At 37.6% G+C, this 20,954-nt stretch overlaps 1 protein-coding gene across 7 annotated transcripts in view; it reads right to left on the bottom strand.

The window, feature by feature from the left end:
* CDKAL1 (CDK5 regulatory subunit associated protein 1 like 1) overlaps window positions 1-20,954 on the bottom strand; it is a 663,852-nt gene that overhangs the window by 442,945 nt on the left and 199,953 nt on the right. The gene's annotated exons all lie outside the window — the stretch shown is intronic.

Raw genomic sequence — 20,954 nt, 5'->3', positions numbered from 1 at the left:
TAGAAATGTAAGAAAAACAAAATGTTCATTTTATATCATAACATAATATAATAATGTCTGTGCATAACAGAAACAGACATTCCATAGTATTACAGCTTTAAAAATGGTGTATGAAATATTTTTTATCATTACTGAAACACAACATAAAGAATTCCAAAATATACCCTTCCCACATGCAAAAACAAAGAAAAATCTCAAAAAAACCAACCCTATATTATCCTGAGTCACCAATACCATTGACTTCTGTCCTAAAGCAATGTAAGGTCTCAAGGAAAACAGATTTGTAAATAAATAACTGGAATGAAGCTTCAGAGTTGGTCTGATCCATGTTTCTAGGAATGGTGGGACCCCATGACAGAGTGGTCAACTTGCCCAGGAAAGATTAGGAATGGCTTCAAAGAGAGGTGACACTGCTGGACAAGCAGGACGCAATTTAAATACAGGATTATATATATTTCACAGTACATTTGGACATAATACTACTAACACAGCAAGTAGAATTCTTCTCTTGAATTCCTGCTTGTTGCTCATTTTCCACTTCTTAAAACCAATCTAGTTAAGAGCCTATCGCTAAAACCAGATTTCACTGAAAAGATTTATTAAGACGTGGCATGAAGGAGCCCCATTGTGAAAAACCACACCTTCATAAATGAAAATATTTTTAAATATGCTTTATGTAGTATAAATTATGTGGGCTTGAGATGCATTCTTAATTCTAATACAAAGAGGGACCAATCATTATTTTTAAAACTTAATTTTGAGAAATTACAGTTAATGCTCATTATGAAATGCTACAGAGTGAAAGTTATCTACATCAAAATCTTTCTCCTTACAGCTTCATTATTTATCTAGCCTAAATACAAAATTGAGATAAAAAAAAAGTCTGTGCCCTTAAGAAATATGGAAGGATTCTCCTGACCTACCCACCTGAGAGTAAAAACTATATAAAGTGCATTTCAAATAAAAACCTTTGAAAATTACTCCTAATATACACACCCAAGAGAATTTTCTCTGTAAAATCTTTCCATTAGCTTTTTATTGGTTAGATCAGCTTTTTATTGGTTGCTTACAGTTAAGGTATACTAAAAGTATATTCTCTCATTTCCTAAATTAAGCACCTTATCAGTGGCGTAAGACTCAAATATTCTATTCAGAATTTTTTTTAAATGAAACAAATCGTCATTAGCTCCTTACAAAAAAAATGATGTTGGCACAAAATGGGGCTGGCTAGTAAAGCTGAGCGAGAAGGGGGAAAAGCAGATCACAGAGGAAACGAGAAATGTGAAGGAACGAAATATGTCAGCCCGGACATGAAAGAGAACTAGAAATGGGGAGGACTGACATTCAACAACAGGCATGAGGAAGGGGAATAATGAACAGGCCTCACTTTCTCACTCTCCTCCAGTCAAGGTAAGCAGCTTAACAGAAAGTAAAGAACACGAGATTAGAAGGGTAGGTTTCAAATTATAACACACTGAGGCCTCGCTGTGTAATCAGTAATGCCAGGGTTCCTGTGGAGTACAAATGAATTAATGTATACGGAAAGGGTGAGCTACAAAGGGCTAGACAGAAGTTAATTACAGTTGCTACTATAATTAATGCAATTGTAATCCTATCAAGATCTATAGCGCTAATGACGTTTTTCAAAAGCAAGGAGGAAAGGAGATTTTTAAAACTTCCCAACGCTGTAAGTTAAAGTCAGATCCCATTTATTTTTTAAGCTCTGGAGGGCTAAGAAATAGGTCACAAATAATTGCACTGATGATGGTAATCATATTTGCGAATATTTTAAATATATAAATTAAAGTAGATTCAAGGTCATTCTTATTAAATCACTCACTTGCATCCTGATACAATTTCTTGAATACAAGGGAAGAGGAAGAAAGCATAAACAGCGTGCCAGGAACTGCACAGGGAACTGCACAGGATCCTGGGTAAGTCTAAGCATCTACGCCTAGGGATCGGTAGCTGTTTCCCCGACCCAGAACACCTGAGCGACAGGATCCTTACCAAGCTGCAACAGCGGCCCCCAGGCCAACGAATCAAGGTGAAGGGCCACATGGGGGAACCTCCAAGCCTCGCTTCTCCAAGTTCTGATAAACCACTCTTCCAACTCCCTCTCTGGCAAGGAGCCCCTCTCAGCTACCATTCCTCCCTCCACAAACACGCCTGAGATTCCCTGCTTCAGGCAATGTTCTCACCTTACATTAAATCCTCGCAAGTTGCTTTTTTCTCCAGCAATCCTAGTCACCAAGACTAAAATGGCCTGTCTTAAAGTCTCAAAAATAAACATGCCCCAGGGTAGAAATGAAAGTTGCTTCAAAGAAGCATAAAACTCTTAAGCAACACTGGGAAATATACAGCCCAGCACCACCCAGGATGGCACTGCCACTGAATGAATAAAGACGAATGAGTCACAGAACTGCACTTTATGATTTTAAGACCCCCTTCACTGCAGAATACAGAAAAATGCATGGGCCTGGTATGTCCTTTACAAACATTTTCAACTTCATTTTTTAAGCAGGAAGGCAGAGGAAAAGAAAAAGTATAATCTGGCAGGAGATCAGGATGTGAGAAAAACCTTCTCCCCTTTGAATAACTTTGGCTAGAGATCACCGTCCAAAATGTCAACATCTCATTCTAATGACGAGACTCTGAAAGTCAGTGTTACGTTGCAGACTCAAACTCTTCTGGAATTTCAGAGCTGAAGGGACCTTCGATGTCAAGCAACGAAACCAATGAGGTTGTATGGGTTGCTAAACAGGACGTTGTTAAAAGAACTAGATATTTTGACATGGCTCTTTATACTCTGAATCCAAGATTCCTACTACAGCGGACTTCAGCACAGGTTAAAGAAATGGTGCATTTGAATGTTGCACCATTCTTTAGAATAAAGTTAAACAAAGTTACAACAAAGATTACATGTGTTAGAAAACACTTGTTATAAGACATATTAGGTACTACATCTTTATTATTAAGTAAAATGTATGTTTTGTTATATAACAATGATACTGATAAACTTCGACTTAAAAATCTATCCATAGTTGATAGTGTAACTGGAGATTCTGCACATGAGTTTTCTTCCCTCGAAATAATTACAGAAAATTAATAATTTATTTTCTCAGTCTCAGAATTGCTACATATATGCTACATGCTTTGTACAGTGTTACAGAATGAACTTTTAAAAGAAAAATGTGTATCCCCAAACATTATACACAAAATGGTAAAACCAAGAAGCATTCTTTTACTATGCCAATTATTATCAATATTAGGTTTTTTAGGGAAAGGTCAATAGCGTTGCCCAATAAAAAATATTCTACTACTGTTTGATTAAGTTTTCCTGTGAAACAAAATTTTCAAGAAAAAGAGAAAATCAGATTTATTTTTTTTTCTCCTGTTAATCTGTCTCATGTCACTTTAATTCTTAGACCAGTTGGAAGAATATCGAAGATAGAAGTAAATTTTCCTCTGCTACATTGGAACTGTGAATTCGTGTCTAAAATCACTTGGGCTGCCCAGGTGGCTCAGCGGTTTAGCGCCACCTTCAGCCCAGGGCATGATCCTGGAGACCCAGGATCAAGTCCCATGTTGGGCTCCCTGCATGGGGCCTGCTTCCCCATCTGCCTGTGCCTCTGCCTCTCTCTCTCTGTCTCACATGAATAAATAAATAAAATCTTTTTTTTCAAAAAAAGTATTGAACATGATGATGAGAGGATTCAGTTAAATGGGCAGAGAAAATCAAATTTAAATTCTTTGTGTATTCATATCTGACTTGTCAACTTACTCTATGTTGCCAGCTTTTTCATGTGGCTATGAATACATGACTTTACTGGCAAAAAAAAAAAAGTTTTTTTAATACATTTCTAAAGGATGATCATGATTTTTATGCATATTTTATTTTGATATTGGGGACGCCTGGGTGGCTCAGCAGTTGAGCATCTGCATTTGGCTCAGGGCATGATCCCAGGATCTGGGATCAAGTCCCACATCAGGCTCCCTGCAAGGAGCATCTTCTCCCTCTGCCTATGTCTCTGCCTCCCTCTCTCTCTGTGTCTCTCATGAAATAAATAGATCAATCTTTAAAAAAAATAGATAATATATAAAATAAAATAAAATAAAATAAAATAAAATAAAATAAAATAAATAAAATAAAATATTTTGATATTGAAGTTCTAGTACACCTTTAACATGACCTGGCTTCCACTTTATATTTCTACCAGTTTTCACTTTCTAACTATTTTTATGGAAGCCAGCTATAAAGTACTAATGGAGAATTACCAATACAATTTACTACTGTGTTAAGAAAACAGAAAAAATAGCACAATTAACTTACAACTTCATTCTCTATTTGAAAGTGTAATGAAGCAGCTAGTATTATTTAAGTTTATAGACTCAATGATTCTCACTACATTTTACCAAAAATTGCATTCTTTAAATGAAGATTACAAGTTTTCCTAATGAATATAATAAAGCATGTGTGAGATGCGTGCAGAGTTTAAAAACAGTGTAGCACATACTAATTCTCTTCAAATTTAGTCATAATAAAGGAAGAACACTGAAGAAAAATGTTTACATATATTACAGTTTTTTGAAGTCATACTCATTTTCATGTTTCTGAGAGCATCAAAAGAAGATTAAATCATCCACTTGGCATATTTTGCTAAATAATCCTATCACAGTAAATAGAAATCAGGACCTTGGGATTCAGAAACTGGTATACCTGAGAATACCAACTACTTGAAATGAAAATGATTAATATTCAAACTTAAAAATCAGGATGCTCAAACTTAAAAATTGTTTTACATGAACAGTTTCACAAAATCTAGACTACAATATTATATACACTTTCAGAGAACTCGACGATATTTGTAGTCTCACCTTCATGCAATCTGCTAAGACACTCTAAAGATCTGCATGAGCGGGAGAAAGATGTCACCAACATGGCGACACATGTAGGTCCTGACTTTCCTTCCACCCACAAGAACAACTAACAGCTATTCAAGGACAAGAAATCACTGGGAGAATCCTAGAACTGGGGTGACGCTGAAGCACCCCAGTGCACATCAAAGACCAAGACAGGCTGCATTAGAAGGGTAAGAGGAGTAGCTGCACATTGAAGGCATTGCCCCTCCCCCAGTCAGCAGAGCACCAAGAGGAGAGGTTTCCCATGCCACTGGTCTCTCCAGTAGGAAAAGAGAATCCCAGAGCGGTCAATCAACCTCTCCCATATTGTGGGTCATTTGTGAGACCCCCAACTCTGATCTCACGCCACAGGGGTTGCCAAATAATCTGCGTGGCCCAGTCACTGGGGATCTGACTATGACAGAGAAGCAGTGGGGGAGGGCTTGCAACAACCAGAACACAGATCTTGGCAGACTGAATTCATACTTGCAGTGCCCAAGAAGTAATTCCAAAAAGCACCTATGCTCACCTGCAGAATATGCAAGGGAACTAGGCTGAGTGTAGATCTGCCAGATTCTCATTCTCAAATGAGTACTGCTGGCCCCAGAGCTAGGTTTGCCCACGCCCAGGCAAAGCACTGACTCAAAGCCCTACTCAGTATGAAGCACCTTCCAGTCCCATCTGAACAGAAGGGCTGGCAATGATATGTGGAAGCTACGTGGCTGGTAGCACTGGAGCCAAGAGAAGGCCAGGAAGGTTGATATACTGCAGGGCAAAGCCAGTGCCCTGCTCAGCCAGGAACTTGCGAGTCAGCTTGAGTTAAGACAAAAAACAAAGAGCTTTACCAGTTTTAGAGCTGCTTCTCCTGCTGTGCCTGGGCAGGAAATCTAATTCATAGCCCTGCTTATTGCTGAGTACAGCTTCAGCTCATCCAACCATGGAAATTTATCAGGCCACATGGGAAGCTGGGTAGCCCATTCAACAGTCCTACATAAAATGACACTCAGACACTAATGCAACACATGGCTTTCCCCGCTTGCAGAGTTAAACTGGTGGGTTCACCTGACCAGCAAATTCAGTGCACACTCAGGCATGATTCAGGCCCCCAAACAATGAGCTTTTTGGTTCCTAGGCCCCTCTCTGCCCTCTGCCAGAGCAGAGAAGCTAATTCATAGCCCCACCTATTAGTAATATAATTCCAAGTCCACACCAGAGACTTGAGGCAACAGCAGAGCCCATCCTATAGGTGCTTTACTTGGGTAGGTAACCAGATCATCAGGCCTACCCAGTCGTTTTCAACAGGGGCACACACCGCTAGCCCTGTCCTCAGAGTTGCCTCAGCCACAAAAGATCATAACAGCAGGCCCTACAATCACCCGAAGACATTATCAACGAGTACACCCAGAAACCCAAACTGAGCTGACTAGTGCAGAATTATCTCTGCCAAAGGAAACCTGTAAGTATGGAAGATAAGTCATTATCAGTTAAGATGAAGTGTTAAAAGTTTAAAATATTTTATATAAGCTTCATGGTAACCACAAGGGAAAACTGAATTACATGCAAAAAGACATGATATATAAGCCAAAGCATACTAATACAAAAAGATCTCAAAATATACAAAAAGGACAGTAGAATAAGAAACAAAAGGTCTACAAAGCAACCAGAAAACAATCAACAGGATGGCAGTAGTACGTACTTACCTATCAACTATTATTTTAGGTCAGCTGAGAAGATGGCACAGGAGGACCCCTAAGCTCACCTCATCCCACTGACAAAACTAGATGATACCCAAATCAACGTCAGTAAATCAGGCAAGGACCCAAAGACTGGCGGAACAAACTCCATGACTAATGGCAGGAAAGTGGCCACATCAAAGAGGGTATGAAGGACAAAGACATGGTCTGGCAGTGAAAGGGAATGTGTCCATCCATGATGGAGAGGGGACTGGTGGCTTGAAGAAGCCCAGAAATGGGGAGGACAAGTCTCTGCAACAGTTTTCCTTGAAAGTGAGAGGGGTTGAATATCATGAGTTCTTAATATCAGCAGGACTTAAAGCCTAGAATTTTAAAAATCAGTGGGCTCTGCTCAGGTAGAGTAGAGGCTAGAAGATTTGAGGAAGCAGGATCTCCACCTTTAAAGAGACAGGACAACAAATAGCCCGAGCAGATAGAGCATACAGCCAGCAATTTGAAAAACATGGGAGGAAGAATGATTTGCTCATCTGAGTGCGGCAGAAGAGACCCCTCCAGGAACAAAGGAGCTGACGGGGCCATTTTCCAATACAGCCTCAGTCAAGCATATAAACAGGGACCACTTGAGGGAAGCAGTGCAGAACCAATACTTCTTACCTAACTTACTTGCAAAGAGCATCCCCCACCCCCACCCCACTTCAATGGTCCATTCTTCCCAGTCACCCTCTAGTTAGTCCCAGCACTGCAGGTCCCTCCTCCAGAAGACTGGCACAAACCCTGTCAGGCCTACATCTTCTGACCTGTGCATTTTGCAGGACCTCTGTTCTAGCAGCAGTGGGAGTAGTTCTCATTTCACAAGCAGATCACCACACAATGGGCAAAGAGAGAGTCTGCAGACAATTGGACTAAAGGAAAATGAGGCCTAAGACTCCACAGCAAGGCACATGCATCACACATAGGAGACATTCCCTGTAGAGCCAGGCCCTGGGAAACAGGGGACACTGTACTAGGGGACCTCTTCTCCTCTCTATAAGCCTCTTTTTAAGAGCAAGAGAAGTAGCTGACTTTCCTAACACACAGAAACAGACACAGCAAGTCAGACAATGTGAGGGGACAGAAACATCTTCCAAATGAAAGAACAGGACCAAGCCACAGCAAGAGACCAAAGTGAAAGCGAGAGAAGTAATATATGTAACAAAGAACTTAAAATCATCATCATTAAGATACTCACTGGACTAAAGGAAAGAGTGGAGGACATTAGTGAGACCCTTAACACAGAGATAAAAGAACCAATCAGAGATCAAGAACACAATAAATAAAATTAAAAATATACTTCATGAAATAAATAGATAAAGATAAAGCACAGGAATGAATTAATGACCTAGAAGACAGAATAATGAAATCAAACTGAGCACAGGAGAGGACAGAAAATTATGCAGTTGAGAATAGTCTTGGGAACTCAGTGGCTCCATCAAGTGTAATAACATCAACATTATATGGACCTCAAAAGAAGAGAGAAAGATAGGGGACAGAAAATTTATTTGAAGAAATAACAGCTTAAAACATTCTTAATGTGAGGAAGGAAACAGATAACCAGATCCAGGAGGCACAGAGAGCTCTCCCCTAATTTCACACAAGGAGGTCCACACAAAGGCATATCATAATTAAAATGGCAAAAAGTAGTAATAAACAAAATTTTTCTAAAGCAACAAGAAGACAGTTACATAAAAGAGAAACCACAAAGTCTATCAGCAGTTTTTCAGGAGAAATTTTGCCGGCCATTAGGGAGCAGCATGATAAATTCAAAACACTAAAAGGGGAAAATCTACAGCCAAAAATGCTCTACCCGACAAGGCTATCATTCAGAGTAGAAGGAGAGAGATAGAGTTTCTCAAACCAGCCTTACAAGAAATATTAAAGGGGACTCTGAGTAGAAAGGAAGGCCATGAGAGTATGAAAAGTTTAAAACACACACACACAACAACAACAACCCCGCAAGAACAGTAAAAATAAATATTTCTCTTAAAATCAGTCAAGGGATTCAGAAAACAAAAGTATATAAAAACAACAACAACAACCCCACAAGAACAGTAAAAATAAATATTTCTGTTAAAATCAGTCAAGGGATTCAGAAAATAAAAGTATATAAAATATGACACCATATACCTAAAATGTGCATGGGGGGAGGGGAGAGAAGTAAAGAAGGGACGCAAACTTAAGGGACCATCACTTCATATAGACTGCTACAGGCACAAGATGCTATATACAAACCAATGGTTAACTACAAATCAAAAGCCAGTAATAGATACACAAAGAATATAAAGATAGGTATCCAAGTATATCTCTAAAGAAAGCCAACAAACCATGAAACAGAGCAAGGATCAGAGAAAATCTATAGAAATAACGGCAAGTACCAAAATGGCAATAAACATCTATCAATAATTACTTTGACTGTAAATGGATTAAATGCTCTAATCAAAAGGCACAGGTGACAGAGTAGATTAAAAAAATGGGACCTACCTATATGCTGCCTACGAGAGAGTCATCTCAGACAGAAAAACTCCTGCAGATTGAAAGTGAGGGGATAGAGAACATTTATCATGCAAATGGGTATCAAAAGAAAGCCAGGGCAGCAATAGTTACATCTGACAAAATAGAATTTAAAACAAAGACTATAAAGAGAGACAAAGAAGGACACTACATAATCATAAAGGGGACACTCCAACAAGAGGATATAACAATTGTAAATATTTATACACTCAACATGAGAGCACCAAAATACATTAAACAGTTAATAACAAGCATAAGGGAACTAATCAAGGGTGCCTGGGTGGCTCAGTTGGTTAACCATCTGCCTGCAGCTCAGGTCATAATCCCAGGGTTCTGGGACCGAGTCCCACATCGGGCTCCCTGCTCAGTCGAGAGTCTGCTTTACCCCCTCCCTCTGGCTTGTGCTTTCTCTTGCACACATGCTCTTTCTTATCAAATAAAATAAAAAAAAATTTTTTAGAGAAACTGATGTATAATAATACAATAACAGCAGAGGACTTTTAATACCCCACTTATTCGATGGACATAGCATCCAGATTGAAAATCAGCAAGGAAAGAGGCTTTGAAACACACATTGAATCAAATGTATATAAAGATATATTCAAAACACTCCATCCTAAAACAGCAGAATGTACATTCTTTGCAAGTGCACATGGAAGGAACATTTTCCAGAAGAGATCACATATTAGGCCAAAAGACAAGTCTCACCAAATTCAAAAAGACTAAAGTCATACCATGCATCTTTTTTGACTCCAACACTATAAAACTAGAAATCAACTCTACGAAAAAATCTAGAAGGAGCACAAATACATGGAGGTTAAGTAACATGCTATTAAACAATTAATAAGTTAATCAAGAAATCAAAAGTTACATGAAGATGAAATTGTCCAAAATCTTTGGGATGCAGAAGTCATTCTAAGACTTTATAGCAAAAAAGGACTACTTAAAGAAGCAAAGAAAAATTTCAAATGACCTAACCTTACCCTCAAGGAGCTAGAAAAAGAACAAACAAAATTCAAACCCATCAAAGGTAAGGAAACAATACTGATTAGAGCAGAAATAAATAATACAGAAACTAAAAAAATAGAATATATCAATGAAACAAGGAGCTGGTTCTCTAAAAGATCAACAAAGTTGATAAACCACTAGCAAGATTCATTAAAAACAGAGAGGTAAGGACCCAAATAAACAAAATTACTAAAGAGGAGAAATACATGGGATCCCTGGGTGGCGCAGCGGTTTGGCGCCTGCCTTTGGCCCAGGGCGCGATCCTGGAGACCCGGGATCGAATCCCACATCGGGCTCCCGGTGCATGGAGCCTGCTTCTCCCTCTGCCTGTGTCTCTGCGCCTCTCTCTCTCTCTGTGACTATCATAAATAAATAAAAAATTTAAAAAAAAAAAAAAGAGGAGAAATACAAACTGTAATAGAATGTTATGAAAACCTACATGCCAACAAATTGGACAACCTAGAAGAAATGGATAAATTCCTAGAAACCTATAACTACCAAAACTAACACAGGAAAAAATAGAAAATTTCAACAGACCAAACACCACCAATGAAATTGAATCAGTAATCAAAAAACTCTCAAAAAGCAAAAATCCAGGACCAGTTTCACAGGCAAATTCTACCAAATATTTTAAGAAGAAATAGCTATTTTAATATCTGTTCTTCTCAAACCGTTCCAAAAACAAAACAAAACAAAACACAGAGAAAGCTTCCAGATTCATTCTGTAAGGCCAGTATCACTCTAATACCAAAATCAGATAAAGACACCATAAAAAAAAAAAAAAAGAACTATATACAGGCCAATATCTCTCATGAATAAGGATGTAAAAATCATCAGCAAATTGGCAAACCAAGGGACGCCTGGGTGGCTCAGTGGTTGAGCATCTGCCTTTGGCTCGGGGTGTGATCCTGGAGACCCAGGATCGAGTCCCACATCGGGCTCCCTGCATGAAGCCTGCTTCTCCCTCTGCCTGTGTCTCTGCCTCTCTCTGTGTCTCTCATGAATAAATAAATAAATAAAAATTAGCAAACCAAACCCAACAATATATTTAAAAAATCATATACCATTATTTATTTACTGAGATTTATTCCCAGATGCAAGGTTGGTTTAATATTTGCAAAACCATCAACATGATACATCACATCAGTAAGAGAAAGGATAAAACCATACGATCATTTCAATAGATGCAGAAAAAGCATTTGACAAAGGACAGCATCCATTCATGATAGAAACCCTCTTTGCAAAGTAGGTCTAGAGGGAACATGTCTCAACCTAATAAAGGCCACATATAACAAAGCCACAGCCAACATCATACACAGGGTAAAAAACTGACAGCTTTACCCTTAAGGTCAGGAACAAGACAAGAATGTCCACTCTTTCATTCAACACAGAACTAGAAGTCCTAGCCACAGCAATTAGACAACAAAAGAAAAGGCATCCAAAAACTGGCTAAGGAAGAAGTAAACCTCTCACTATTTGCAGATAACATGATACTAGATATAGAAAACCATAAAACCTCCATCAAAAAACTAGTAGAACTGATAAACAAATTTAGTAAAGTCACATGATATAAAAATCAATGTAGAGAAATTTGTTGTATTCCTGTACACTAATAATGAAGCAGTGGAAAGTGAAATTAAGAAAACAATCCCACTCTTACTTCACTTCTTACTCTGGAATCAGTGGTATTGAAGATGGCTGGTTGCTGTTGCTATGGGTTTGAGTTACATTTGGCTATAAAACAATCTTAGAAAAAGTAAGTGGTGAGGGTAAGGAACAGGAGAAGACAGGAAGGCCTCTTCTCCCTCTCCCCACACTTTTGAGATACATCTCAAATGGTCTCTAACCTTGTTTGTAGGTATTCTTTTGGTGAATGACTAGAAAGGGAGTCAGGATGGCTTTCAGATTGTACCAGCTTAGCTAACATTGCTGACCAATTGTTGCAGGCTCTGAAAAGAAAAACAATCCTGAACCCATTTTAAGAAAAGGAAAAAAGAAAGAAAGAAAAGGATCTCATTTATAATTGTACCAAAAACAATAAAATATCTTGGAATAAACTTAGCCAAAGAGGTGAAGATGAGTACTCTGAAAACTATAAAACACCAATTAAAGAAATTCAAGATGACACAAAGAAATGGAAAGACATTCCATGCTCATGGTATGAAAGAACAAATATTGTTAAAATGTCCATACTACCCAAAGAAATCTACACATTTAATGCAATCCCTATCAAAATACCAATAGCATTTTTCATAGAACTAGAACAAACAATCCTAACATCTATATGAAATCACAAAAGATCCTGAATAGCCAAAGCAATCTTGAAAAACAAACCAGAAGAAGAAGAAGAAGAAGAAGGAGGAGGGGGAGGGGGAGGGGGAGGGGGAGGAGGAGGAGGAGGAGGAGGAGGAGGAGGAGGAGGAGGAGGAGGAGGTGGTGGTGGTGGTGGTGGTGGTGGTGGTGGTAGTAGTAGTAGTAGTAGTAGTAGTAGTAGTAGTATCACACACAATTCCAGATTTGAAGTTATGAGACAAAGTGGTAGTAATTAAAACAGTATACTACTGGCATAGAAAGACACATTAGATCAATGGGATGGAACAGAAAACCCCAAAATAAAGTCACAATTAAATGTTCAATTAATCTTTGAAAAAGAAGGAATCAATATACAATGGGAAAGAATTTCTTCAACAAGAGAACTCCTGGAAAATTCACAAACACATGGAAATTAAGCAAATACTCTTCTGAACAACCAATAAATCAGGAAAAAAAAATTGAAAGAGGAATAAAAAAGTTTCTTAAGATAAACAAAAGTGGAAACCAACATACTGGAACTTGTAGGATGTGGCAAAAGCAATTCTAAAATTAAATTTTAATTTATAGCAATAAACACCTACATGAATAAACAAGAAATATCCCAAATAAACAACCTAACTCTAACCGTAAAGAGCTAGGAAAAGCCCAAAGTTAGCAGAAGAGGAATAATGAAAACTAGAGCAGAAACAACTGAAATAGAGAACAGAAAAATAAAAACAAAAAAAGATTAACCATACTAAGAGTTGGTTTTCTGAAAAGATAAACAAATTTCACAAACCTTTAGCTAGGCTAACCAACGGAACAAGAAAAGGACCAAATGAACAAAATTATAATTGAAAAAGGAGACATTACAATTGATATCACAAATTTAAAGGATCCTAAGAGGCTACTATGAACAATTAAACGCCAACAAACTTGACAACCTAAAAGAAATGGAAAAATTCTTGGTAACATACAACTAAGACTGAACCAGGAAGAAATAGAAAATCTAAATAGCCTAATTACTAGTAAGGAGATTGAATCACTAATCAAAACTCTTCCAACAAAGAAAAGCCCAAAAGCAGATGGCTTTGCTGGTGAATTTTACCAAACATTTAAAGAATATTAACATCAATCCTTCTTGAACCCTTCCAAAAAATTGAAGAGGAAGAAATGCTCCTAAACTTATTTTACAAAATCAGTATTATCCTTATAACAAAACTGGCAAAAGATACTAGAAAAAAAGAAAATCTATAGGCCAATATCCATGATGAATGCATGTAAAACTTTTCAATAAAATACTAAGTAAACTAAGTTCAGGAGCATATTATTCACTATGATCAAATGGGATTTATCCCTGGGATGTAAGGATGGCTCAACATCCACAAACCAACCACTTTGATAAATCACATTAATAGAATAAAAGATGATATAATCATCTGAATAGATGCAGAAAAAGCATTAGACAAAATTCAACATCCTTTCCTGTTAAAAATTCTCAACTAATGAGGCACAGAAGGAATGTACCACAATATAATTAAGGCCACATATGACAAGCCCACAGTCAACATCATATTCAATGGTGAAAGGATGAAAGCTTTCCCTCTAAGAACAGGAACAAGACAAGGATATATACTCTTACCACTACTCTTACCACTAATAGTACTAATAGTACTATTTCATACTATTGAAGTCCTACATAGGGCGATCAAGGTAGAAAAAAAGAAATTTTAAAATAGATGAAATGGAAAGGAAGAAGTAAAACTCTCTTTGCATATCACATGCTTTTATATATAGGCGATCCTAAACACTCAACCAAAGAACTGTCATATCTAATTGATGAATTCAGTAAAATTGTTAGATACAAAATTAACATATAAAAATTCATTTCTATAAACTAACAATAAAATTTCTTAAAAGAAATTAAGAAACTGACCCCATATGCAATAGCATCTCAAGCAATAAGACACTTAGAAATAATTTTAACTAAGAAAATAAAAGATCTCTACAATGAAAATTATAAGATTGACGAAATAAATTGAAGATGACGTACATAAATGGAAAGGTATCCCATGTTCATAGGTTAGAAGAACTGATGTTGTTAAAACATCGATGGTAACCAAAGCCATTCATAGATTCAATGCAGCCCTCATAAGATTAGAAAGGCTTGTCTTTTTTTTTTTTTATAGAAGTAAAAAAACACACTCCTAAAATCTATGTGAAAGTAGAAAAGATCCCAAATGGCCAAAGAAAAAGAGGAACAAAGCAGGAAGTATCACACTTCCTAATTTCACTCTATACTATAAAACTATAGTCATCAAAACAGTATGGTACTGAGAGCCCAAAAATAAACCCATGCCTATACAGTTAGCTAATATTTGACAAAGGGGCCAGAAATTTTCAATGGAGAAAAGACAATCTATTTAAAAATGGTGCTGGGATAACTGAATATTCATGTGAAAAAGGATTAAACTGGATCTGTATCTTATTTTACTCACAAAAAGTAACTGAAAATGGATTAAAGACTTAAATGTAAGACATGAAACCATAAAACTCCTAAAAAGAAACATAGGAACAAATCTCCTTGACATGAGTCTTAGTAGTGATTTTCTGGATATGATACCTAAAGTATAAGCAGCAAATTAAAAAAATCAACAAGTGGGACTACATCAAACTAAAAAGTTCTTCACAGAAAAAGAAACCATGAAGGAAGAAGGAAGGAAGGAAAGAGGGAAGGAATGAAGGCAGGCAGGCAGGCAGGCAGGCCGGCTGGCCTGCCTACAAAATGGGAAAAAAGTGTTCGCAACCATATATCTGTTAAGGGGTTAATATCCAAAACATATAAAGAACTCATATGATTCAACAGCAAAAAAGAAAAAAAAAAAGACCCAAATAACCCAATTAAAAAATGGGCAGAGGACACAAATAGACTTTCTCCAAAGGAGATACACAAAAGGCCAACAGGTACATGAAAAGATGCTCAACACCACTAGTCATCAGAGAAATGCAAATTAAAGCCATAATGAGATACCACCCCATTCTTATAAGAATGACTGTCATCAAAATACAAAAGAGTTAAATGATGGTATGTACGCATGTGGAGAAAAGGGAACCCTCGTGCACTGCTGGTAGGATTGTAAATTGATACAGCCACTATGGAAAACATTATGGAGGTTCCTCAAAAAATTAAAACTAGAACTACCATATGATCTAGCAATTCCACTTCTAAAAATATATCCAAAGGTGATGAAAAATACTAACTCACAAAGATATCTGCACCCCCATATTTAAAGTAGTATTATTTACAACAGCTAAGATATAGAAATTACCTAAGTGTCTCATCAATGAATGAATTCGTGGTATACATTCACAGTGGAATATTATTCAGCCACAAAAAAAGAAAAAAATCCAACCATTTGCAATAACATGGGTAGACCTTGAAGGCATTCTGTTAAGTGAACTAAAAAAGACAAATACTGAATGATCTCATTTATATGAGGGGATTGAGAAGAGGAGGAGAAGGAGGAGGAAGGGGGGGAGGAAAAACCAAATTCTTAGCAAAAGAGTTCATATTTCTAGTTATCATAGGCAGGGAGTCAGTGTGGGGGAAAAAAGAGGGCATTGGAGGAAGGTGGTGTGGTCAAAAGGTACAAACTTTAGTACGATAAATAGGTAGTAGGGATAGAATGTACAACACGATAACAGCTAACACTGCTGTAGGGCATATAGGAAAGCTGTTAGGAGAGTTAATCCTAAGAATTCCCATCACAAAGAAAATTTTTCTTCCTTCTTTCCTTTTTGATTGTTCCTACATGAGAAGGTACAGGTTAGATGAACCTACCTTGGTAATCATTTCACAATATATAGAAATCTAACCATCATGCTGTATGTCTTAAATTTATACAGTGATGTCTGTCAATTATTTCTCCATCAAACGGGAGAGGAGAGGAATATTAAAGGGATTAATGCATCCAAAACAGAATGAGAAGGGGCCAGAGTAGAAGGGAAAGGAATGAAATTGCAGGGGAAGCAGCTCATACTGACCCCTAGAGGCCACTGTACAAGTTGCCTTTTACTCTGATTGAGGTTGGGTTGGTGGGGGCATCACAGAAGTCAGACTGAAGGGGGGACATGGTCCCACCTGTGTTAAAAAAAAAAATTGCAAGAGTTAACATGTACATCCAATTTTCACAGTAGGCAACTCCTTGTTAATATTTAAACAAGGAAGGATGGGGCTGCATTTCCAGACAGATCGGTGGGACCACTAATAGGAGGGTTGGGTCATGGGAAGCCTGAGAGGTTCAAGCTGAAAGTAATTTCCTTTCCTTGTTTTGAACAATCAAATCCACTGAACCATTATAACACTGTGTTCTGTGAAAACTCCACTAAGATCGTCAAACTAACAAACTATTCAATACCAGGTACCCTCCCTTGTAGCCCCACCCCAGAATGAAGAAACAAAAGCTAATGAAAGACCCAAGACTTCATAAAAATTAATTCCATTCATAATAAAAGGTGGCTTCGAACCATAAGAAAACACATCTTTGAACAGAAAAGGAAACGTAAGTGATGAACATACTAAAGCACTGTAATTAAAGACAAGCAAATAACATATAAAACAATTCTGAATCATAAAGTAGCAGAATCCACCTGGGGGGGAGGGGCCACACTTGTTTTAAAAGCTTTAAGGTAAGAAAAGTATTAGACAAAATGAAAGGTACAATGGATTAAAAAAAAATTCATTCTAGAAATAATGTATACTGAAGTAGAGAAGACAAATACATTAAAATCCTACTACTAATCTGGGGGAACCTTCCGGAGGGGAGAGAGAGGAAAAAGAGGAAAAGACAAACTGACATATTTATTAGGAAGGTGGCAAAACACAATGGTTGCAACACTATAATCACATATTAACATGGTACATAAACTTAAAAACAACAGGCTCATTAGGAAAAAAAACTAAATAAATCACAGCAATAAATTCCTGGCTTCTTTAGTTATTACAAGATAGAAGTCATCACTTACTTAATTACACCAGTGAAACTGGGAAGTATTCCCAATATGTAAAATCAATGTGCAACACCTTCCACTATATTCAGACTATATAGTAACTTTGTCAGAGATTACACATATTGAGAGGATGCAGAGAAGTGTCCCTTCAAATCATACTTTAAAAATCAATAAGGGATCCCTGGGTGGCGCAGCGGTTTGGCGCCTGCCTTTGGCCCAGGGCGCGATCCTGGAGACCCGGGATCGAATCCCACATCGGGCTCCCGGTGCATGGAGCCTGCTTCTCCCTCTGCCTGTCTCTGCGCCTCTCTCTCTCTCTGTGACTATCATAAATAAATAAAATTTAAAAAAAAAAAAAATCAATAAAATTATTTTGTGGAAAAACAAACCCTGAAAAAGTAGATGGGCTTTCCTGGTCCAGTACCATCCCAGATGGACCATGTTACATCTCCAAGTTCAATTCACTTACTCATTAAGTTTGGAAACCATCCTCAAGTAAACCTCCATAGGACTTTAGGGAGGTTGTTGTATTATTGACACTTAAAAAAAACCACGATTGGTTGTTTTGCTTTCCAGTCTCAATTCACAAAAACTTTATACACTGAATTCGTATCAAATGCAAAGCACAAAATCTGACAGAGTAAAGATGAATAGCAATGTGTTAAATAAGAAAGAGGTATTTGGTGAAGCATCCTGGGAATTTAGTCAGTCTAATCCAAGATTGCATCAATTACTGAGAAGTTAAGGGAAACGGAAAATCAATTAAACTTGCAGATTGTGCCATATTGGGAAAGTCTTGAATTACCAACACTGGAGGCATTTGGAATTAGACTGAATGAAACACCAGCAAACATATTAATAACAATGGAGACTTCTTTTATTAGAGGTTGACTGAGGAAGAAATATGACTTAATAGTAAAAACATCTTTCTAATTTCAATAGGCAATATTTACCTGCAATAATTTGTCTTGTTATACAGAAGACTATTTTTACAAAGACAAGAATTTTTTTAAAGGATTTTTGTGTGTGTGTTCAGAGGACATAATATACACATATCAGAAGAAATACAAATTTATATTACCTTCAGAGCTTTCATACAAAAAAAAAAAGTTTTAATGACTAAGTAAACCAAGCCTAAGGTACATGAATGTTTTAAAAGAAAAAAAGAAATATAAATCCTTTAAACCCTATACTTCTTTCCTCAGAATCAGTTATATGTGTTGCTGAATTACCAAGATGATACACAAGAAAATCCTAAATTCATTATAATTTGTTCTCTCCTAAAGCAAATGCTATAAAGGGAGGGAATTTTCAGGCCACTATTAAAATAGGGAGGATTCATTCAGAATAACTTGGAACTTTCCATTTTGTTCCCACCAAGAAAGATACAAATGGAATATGCTTTATATGGTTTTATGGTCATTAGAATAGTTAAATGCTTTAGGCATCAATGTAGCATATTAATACATTCTTAAAACATTACTTGGTATATCATAATCAAAATGTAAACAGGCTGTGGCAGAAGCTGTATGTCCAAACCCCCTTCAAGGAAGACATATGAAGAGGGCCCAACAGGAATCAAATGTGGAAACAAGACAGTTGTGGCAAAATCCTCGTCAGGCTGTATTCCATCTGGCCCTTCTGGGCAAAGACTTGCTTCTCCACGGAGCATTTATCAAATCAGGGTCCCAGCAAAGCAGATGGCACACTGCATAATTGAAGAGGTTTTAATAAAGGGACTATTTACTAATGTTTGGCAAGGGTAGGAAAACCAACAAGAGACAATGCAATACTCTCAGGCTAGCAACAATGGGGTGCTGTTTCCACCCCTGGGCCTGAAAAAGCAAAGGAAGGGAACAGTTAGAAGAACCTGGAGAAACAGATGAATAGAGTGGGCCATCTGACAGGATCTGTCATTGTCGCTGACAGAAGCACAAAACCAGCAGAAGCAGGGAAGGAAAGAGTGAGAAAGGGTAACAAATATTCCTATCTCACACTCAAGTCACACCTCTAAACTCCAGCTGGAAAAATCTAACCAGGCACCAAAAAGCAAGAATCCTACTGATGCAATACACACAGGTCAGCCTCCATGGACACACATCAAGGTAGAGAATGGGTCCGTAAGGGTAAACAAAAGGCGGATGTCCACTAATGTGCAGGATGCTCAGATGAACATAAAGCAATCTGCAAATACCACACGAGAAACATCAAATAGCACATCTGCCTGGGGCAAAAGATGTACATATGGAATCAATGGAAGAAAAAGTGAAAATGACAGGATGGAGGAAAGGATCATTAAAATCAACACTAAAGTCACAATTTAGTTTGGTAAGTAACTGGCAACCACTGAAGATACACATGCAAGAGTGTAAAATAATCCCAGGATAATGGTAGCAGCATACATAGTCAGATGGGAAGGAGAGTCACTTCCAGCAGTCAGATTATTGCAGCAGTGTAGGTATTAAGGAGATAGTAAGAAATGAACAGTAACAAAAATTGATCCTGTAGTTATGTCCTAGGTAGCTCAAAAGTCATATGCATTTAATCCTCTCAACTTAGAACTAAGAAAACTGAGCCTCAGAAAAGCAACCTGCTGAAAGTCAACCAAGAACTAATTAGCTGCTACAAATGCCACATTATTTCACTAACTTGTGCTTTCTAAATGAAATATTGGCAATAGAAAGTGAAGAACAGAAGTTCATGGACAGCCCCAGATCTTCATTAGCCAGGAGCTTTCTGATGAGTCATTTGACCGCTTCCCGAGCTCAGCTTCCTTGTTTGCAACTAAAAGCATCTACCAAAATTATTTTTTCCATTTCTAAAGTTCTCCTGTTGCATTACTAATACTTAATTCATCAGCCTTGCCACCCTCAAGCCAATCTGCCAATGAACATCCCCATCAACTACATCTTCAACTCATCTTTCACTGTGGAGTCTCAAATTAAATCCAATTTCAATCTCCCCCAATAAATCCATTGAAGCGAAAACTCTTCAGTGAGAAGCCACCCCCAGTCGACTCAAGCTGGAGGTGATAGGCCTTGGTGATACTGTGATATAACAGGAAATAAATATCTGATCTTCATCCTCAGTTCCTAATATAGGGCCCCTAAAACTCGTTTAATTCCCTGAATGATAAGGGTGTGAGGAGCATTCTCATCATAAGCTCCTTTCAACCATATCAGAATTTATGCTAATGAAGTAACTCTTAGAGGATGAAGGCTGCTTGCCAAAGGAAACAATTATGTAATTAGAGGGTTGGATCTTTCAGACCAGATCCCAACCTTTGGGAGTTCAACCATCAATGGCCAATGATTTCATCAACCATGCCTATGTAATGTAGACTCCATTAAAAATCCTAAATGATGGAGCTTCCAGGTTGGTGAACATACTGAGGTGCTGAGAGGGTGGTATACCCAGAGAGGCAGGATGTGGAAGCTCCACTTCCATTACCACATAGCTTGCCCCGAGCATTTCTTTCATTTGGATGTTCCTGAGTTATGA

Source organism: Canis lupus, chromosome 35, assembly GCF_003254725.2.
Source record: "Canis lupus dingo isolate Sandy chromosome 35, ASM325472v2, whole genome shotgun sequence".
Classification (NCBI taxonomy): domain Eukaryota; kingdom Metazoa; phylum Chordata; class Mammalia; order Carnivora; family Canidae; genus Canis; species Canis lupus.
Note: the sequence above shows the minus strand (reverse complement) of the source record. Positions and strands in the feature narration are given on the sequence as shown.